A 6,646-nucleotide genomic window follows, 5' to 3' on the forward strand; every position below is an offset into this window, starting at 1 on the left:
GTAATCAAAAATAAATATTGATCAAGTCTCACGAAAGAGCACCTTGATATGTGTTTGAGAATGGCTTTTTCTCCATTCAAACCCAGATTTAAAGCCTTACAGGTCAGCATATGCTCACTGCTCTCATTAAAGCATAAAAAAAGAAAAAAACAAAAACAAATGGTCAGTTCAGTGTTTTATGAAACGTGAATCAGGAAATATTTTGTATACCAAATTGAACAATTGTTTTTCACTTTAAAAAACACTTTAGATTTGAAAATATTCTATATTTTATCAATATTTTTTTATTTAATAAGTCAGTGTGTAACATGGATGCATAAACACCTCATTTTATTTCAGTGTTAAATTGTGTTTAAAGAAACGGATTATAATTAAAAATGTCTCCAGACCTTTACTGGATGTTTTTCTTTATTCTGACCCCGCTGATTTTTTATTCTTACCCCAGGACTAGACTATTTTACTGCATTAAAACCTTTTGATTTTACACCTCCCTTTGCAGTGATAATTCCATGATCATTCTGTACCTACCAAAGAAAAACATCCCCATAGCATGATGTTGCCACCACCATGTTACACTATAGGGGTGGTTTGTACAAGGCATTGTAAATAGATAAGTTTTTCTTTATTTAAGTTATCGTTGTCTTTTTGCCCACAGACCATATTGGAGATTAATACAAAACCTTTCAGAATGGAAGCAATGGTGTCGATGTCTTGGCTGTTTTCAACCTAGCTAATATTTTCATCACAAATAAAATATTGGGCAGGAGTTGCTTTAAAAGAAAAACTCAGTTCCATTTAATGACATTCAAGCTCAGGTGTAGTGTCCAGCCTTTTCTTTGTCTCTGTGGGTTCCTTAAGGCTTCCTCTTTATCACAATGAAAAGTAGGTTCTGTGTGGATTTAATGCCTGCGTGATCCTGCTTTCTGACTCATTAAAAGGGAGCTGAAGTCATCGCTTTGTGTCACTACGTCATCAGATTAGGGTAAATCTACTTTAGTAGCTGCTGTAAAACTGACAACATCTGTGAGCAAAGAGCCGAGTTTTCATCTGAATGATTTCCTCATTAAAAACAAACACAGTCCTGAGGGCAAAAGGCTTCTTCTAAATCAAATGTTTATGTTCTTCTGTATTTAAAATGTGTCTTTCAATTTTCTCCTCGGGGTTATCACAGTAAAAACATATAAGAGACTATTTATATATGTATATACATACATATGCCTACTGTACCAAAGAGATTTCTTATGTTTCTTCATTAAGTGAGGGGATGCGTATCAGAAGCTATTTTTATCGAAGGCTTTTATCAACCCTAGATTCAGCAGTCGGAGTGGAAATAGCTGTCCTCAGAAACCACTCTCTGACCTTTCTGCTATTAAGGTTTTCCCCTGGCGCTCCTGCAGTTAGGCCTCTCCCAGCATTTTTCTTCAGCAGCCTCAGTTTTTATCTCCTTCCACTTCCTTCTCAGAGAGAGTCGGTGGAGATGCTCTTCTGAAATCTGCATCCGTCTTCCCTGTTTCTGGCCTGTTACTGTAATCAAATTTGTCCATCTCTGAGAGGCTTCCAAGATGACTTTACAGTATTTCCCTTCCCGATCACTTCCCTTCACCATCACTCCCTCTAGCAGCAGTCTGCCTGGCCTCTCAAGCTAATGCCTAAATGACATTTAGGATATAAATGCTGCTGACCGCCAAGACAATGCTGTAACTGGATAGACAGAGAGGACAGATGGACAGGGAAAGTAATATAAAAAATAACAAAAATAGGCACAGCAAAATTTCCTTTACTTTTTTTTCCCGTAGTTGAATATCAAGAATGTAAACTCTTAACATGAAATTAAGAGAACATTTGTTGGGCTGATCTATAATTACGACTACAAACACCAAATGAAAATTGCTGCTTTTACGTAAATTCAAAGTCATCCTGCTATTATTAATGGCCGTCTACATCACAAAAGTCAGAACCTGAACTTTGAACTTCAGTTCCACCAATCATCCCTAATCTATACAAAAGTGACGAGCTTAGTAGACCGCAATAAATGACCTTTAACTAGAAGAAAAACATCAGCTAATAACATGTAAAGGTACTCTGATGAATGTGGTTTTGAGAATTTATGATAACAAGGTTACAGTGGCTCTCAGAAGGTCTACACGCCCCTGTTAAAATGTCAGATCCTTGGGAATTAAAAGGTAAGGCTTTGATAAACGTTTTCAAAATATAATATGACATTTTCAAAATATAATATGACATTTGTCTGGTTCGACTGAGACAAATTTATTAAGATGTATTGTAAGACGTATGAAATCTAAAATATTGGGCAGGAGTTGCTTTAAAAGAACAACTCAGTTCCATTTAATGACATTCTATCTCAGATGTAGAGTCCAGCCTTTTCTTTGTCTCTGTGGGTTGCTTAGAGGAAGAACTATGGAAAACAAGCTTGGTCTAACGTAAGGAAAAAATAGTTACTACACATCCTGGTGTAAAGTCAGAATTTCCCTGTACGAAGAATATATCTTCTAATTGTAACAAATTTATCACATTATAAAGCAAACCTTTTAATGTCTTTAACAGTATAATGTGCATGTTTTATAAATGTGATAAATTATTGTACTGAATTTAAAATAAAAAAAAAAGACAGACCATTAGTTCCTCCATTTATTTATGTTTTCAGAGTCATTTGGGACAGTTTTGTCTTTGTTTAACCCCGTAGAGGTCCAGATATTTCAGTAGAGGTTTCTCAGTGCTGTGTGTGACACTATAACCCACTTTTATGCAGTTGCACAGCCTTCCATGCCTCTCCTGATCAATCAGAGATGCTGCCTGCTCAGTCAGGTCGGACCCATCATTCCTGCTCTGTAGCCCAATGAGTTTCTTACCAGTGCGCATATTATTATAAAAATAATAACCAAGGTGCTTCATAACATCCATCCATCTTCTTCTGCTTATCCGGGGTCGGGTCACGGGGGTAGCAGCTTCAGTAGGGAGGCCCAGACGTCCTTCTCCCCAGCCACTTGGGCCAGATCCTCTGGTGGAATCCCAAAGGCGTTCCCAGGCCAGCCGAGAGAAACATAGTCCCTCCAACGTGTCTTGGGTCTCCCACTGGGACTCCTCCCGGTGGGATGTGCCTGGAACACCTCACCAGGGAGACCTCCAGGAGGCATCCTAATCGGACGCCTGAGCCACGTCAACTGGCTTGTCTTGATATGGAGGAGCAGCGGCTCTAATCTGAGTCCTCGCCAGATGACTGTGCTCTTCACCCTATCTCTACGAGAGAGCCCAGACACACTACAGAGAAAACTCATTTCAGGCGCTTGTATCCGGGATCTCATTGTTTCGGTTATGACCCAAAGCTCATAACCATAGATGAGGGTAGGAATGTAGATCGACTGGTAAATCGAGAGCTTTGCTTTTTTGGCTCAGCTCTCTCTTCACCACAACAGACCAGTACAGCTTCACGCCAGACACCAATCCGCCTATCGATCTCCCGCTCCATCTTCCCCTCATTCGTGAACAAGACCCCAAGATACTCCTCCACTGCGGGCCGTACATCCTCCCCAACCTGGAGAAGGCACTCCACACTTTTCCGGCTCAAGACCATGGTCTTGAATTTTGAGGCCCTGATCCTCTTCCCGGCTGCTTCACACTCGGCTGCGAATCGCTCTAGTGAGAACTGTAGATCCCGCCCTGATGAAGCCAATAGAACCACGTCATCTGTGAATAACAGAGATGCAATCCTAAGGCCACCAAGACAGATCCCCTCAACACCTTGGCTGCACTTAGAAATTCTGTCCATAAAAGTTATCAACAGAATCGGTGACAAAGGGCAACCTTGGCGGAGTGCAACCCTCACCAGAAACGAGTCCGACTTACTGCCGGCAATGCGGACCAGGCTCTGACACCGGGCATACAAAGACCTAACAGCCCTTATTAAAGGGCCTGGTACTCTATACTCATGCAGTACCCCCCACTGCGGGACACTGTCTTAATTAGATGAACAACTGGGGAAAACAATAAACTCATACATCATCAATGATAATTATCCTAACAGTGGTAATTCTGAAAGAAAAACATGATGATATCTGTTTCATTTTTATAAGATATGGTCTTTAGAAAGATTTTCTAAAGCTGTACCTACCATTTTTCAAATGGTTCTTTATTAATAAGCTTCTATAATCCTTAGTAATGGAGGACAGTGGAGGAGATGGAGGCGGACCTTACATAGATTCTTGTTAGACGCTTCTAAAATGTTAATATTACCTTCATCTTGGAAGAAAGTGAATGGGTTTAATCGCTTTATTGACATTTGCCAAGGAGATATGTTGCTGTACAAGTCATGTTTTTTAAGTTTCTCTAAAAATCAGATCTTTTTTTTTCACTAAAACTGTTTCTTCTGAATTGAACGTCAAAAGTTGATCCAAATAACACAAAATGATCGGGAACATTTAGTTTTGACAAATTTGACGAATGAGCATTAAAAACAATTTTTTTTTTGGCAGTTCAAAAAATCAGAATCAGTCATAAAATTATGGATCATATTTCAGTTTTATGGGTGACCCTTCTGACTGAGTTGAGATTTTCATATCTCATAGTGAAATTGTTCTCATTTACAAAAAGAAGGTGGACCCACTCCATCATGGCTGCCCACCGTAGCTGGTGATGGATGGGTAAATAAATAATACAGAAGGAGGGGAAATAGAAAATGAAAGGACAGCCTCTTTATTAATAAATGTCCTTTACCAAGACAGATGGATTGTAGGAATGGGAGGGGAAGAAAATGAAGAGCAGTTTTGGGAACTTTGAGAGAAGCTTCGTGATATTTGCTTTCATCCATATAGTGCTCTTTAATAACAGAGGGAAGACGGACAAACATGATGTAAAAGAAATAACAGCTTGTGAGCAGTAAAATCATAAGAGGCCCTCCTCTTTGTACTGTCTCTATTCCCCTCTTCCTGTGCCCATCTTGTGTACATATCTATGTTGTTAAGTGTATTTGTTCAGTTGCAGTTTTCAACCCCAAGAGGATTCCCTTTTAGTTTACATTTACTCAGACGGAAATGAGAAGAAAGAGCTATTTCTGAAGTCTCTTTTCGCTTCCCTTTTTTTCTGATTTGCTCACGCTCTGTTCTGATTTCTATGAATCATTTAGCGACACTAATTAGAACTTTTGTTATCAGAGATTGCCCCGAGCCACTTATATTTCCACAGTCTTTCATTTCCAGCTCCTGCTCTTCCTTCCTCCCCTGGGAGGCATTAAATCAGTCTTTTCTTCAGCGTACAGGCCTCCCTGGGCTGGTTATGGGGATTAAGGGGCTAATTGAGCCTTAATTGAATAACAGATTAGAACATGCTCATTTTTTAAAGGTAATGCCTGTCGTGTGATGTTGCTTCCAAAAACACACTGTTGTCTATTCTTTTTTAAATATTTATTTTCTTAGAAGTGGTCTGACAGGAAATGGTGTGCAGAGAGAGGAGGGATACATGCATCAAAGCTCCAAGCATTAGGACTTGAACCTGGGACGGTGGCAGTATAGGGCATTCTGCACCAACCTTTGTGTGCCAACTTTGTATATTATTAACTATTATATATATATATAACTATATTTTCTAAAATACATTGCATTTCTAGTTCATCTGCATAACTTCAAAATTCTTTATACATCCCCAGAAGTATTTGATTAACCTTTTAACATCCACCTCATTTTGGGTAATCCTGGCCTATTTTGCATTCCCAAATGGAAAAGCAAATAACTGAGGAACTGTGAGCCCAAATTACATGTGCAATACATTATTTGAAAGCTAACACCCTCTAGAATATATTAATTCAAATAGGGTGAGTAGAACACAGACCGTGCTGCATCAGTTCAAACATGACTCAAAGTTGTTTTTTTTTAATTCTCTGAAATAATCGGTCTTTTTTTAACAGCAGTAATAAAGACATTATTGAGAAAAAGCAATTTTCATTGTATTATATGTGTTCTACATCATATCAACCACAAATGCAGAACATTTCAGACGTCTAGCTAAAACAGTTCCAGAGCTGTGGGGTTTGGAACTTTTGGTGTCAGCTTGGAGCTGTGCGCAATGGCTCCACCTGCTGGTAAAAATTGTACCGGTGGAATTTAATGCATTCTGAATTATTACCCCCACTTAAGGTCCACTGGGTTGCCGGCGACCCGGTGGGTTTTGAGAGGTTATATTCCCTAGGCAAGTGCCTCAAACGCATGCTTTTTGTAAAAAGGGCTGTAAGTGGTGTAGCACTGTTGCCTTGCAGAAAGAAGGTCCCAGGTTCAATTCTTGGCCGGTAATCTGCATAGAATTTGCATGTTTTCCTGTTGCATGTATGAGTTCTCTCTGAGTACTCCGGCTTCCTCTTACAGTCCAAAAACGTAAGATCAATTGGCATCAAGAATGTTGCATTAATTGGCATCTATCCTTAGGTTTGAGTGTGCACGGTTGTGTGTCTCTGTGACCCTGTAACAGACTGGCGACCTGTCAAGGGTGTACTTTGCTCCTTACCCGGAGATGGTCTAACCTGACAACAGCCAGATGCATGTCTCGCTCTGCCTAGCTCCACTCACATACATCTGGGAACGCGCCATAGGAATTGCCTTAACTGAAGTCTGGGCCTTATCAAAACTCCTTGCATATGATT

This window comes from Cyprinodon tularosa, unplaced genomic scaffold (genome assembly GCF_016077235.1).
Source record: "Cyprinodon tularosa strain WSP-4 unplaced genomic scaffold, ASM1607723v1 ctg294, whole genome shotgun sequence".
Classification (NCBI taxonomy): domain Eukaryota; kingdom Metazoa; phylum Chordata; class Actinopteri; order Cyprinodontiformes; family Cyprinodontidae; genus Cyprinodon; species Cyprinodon tularosa.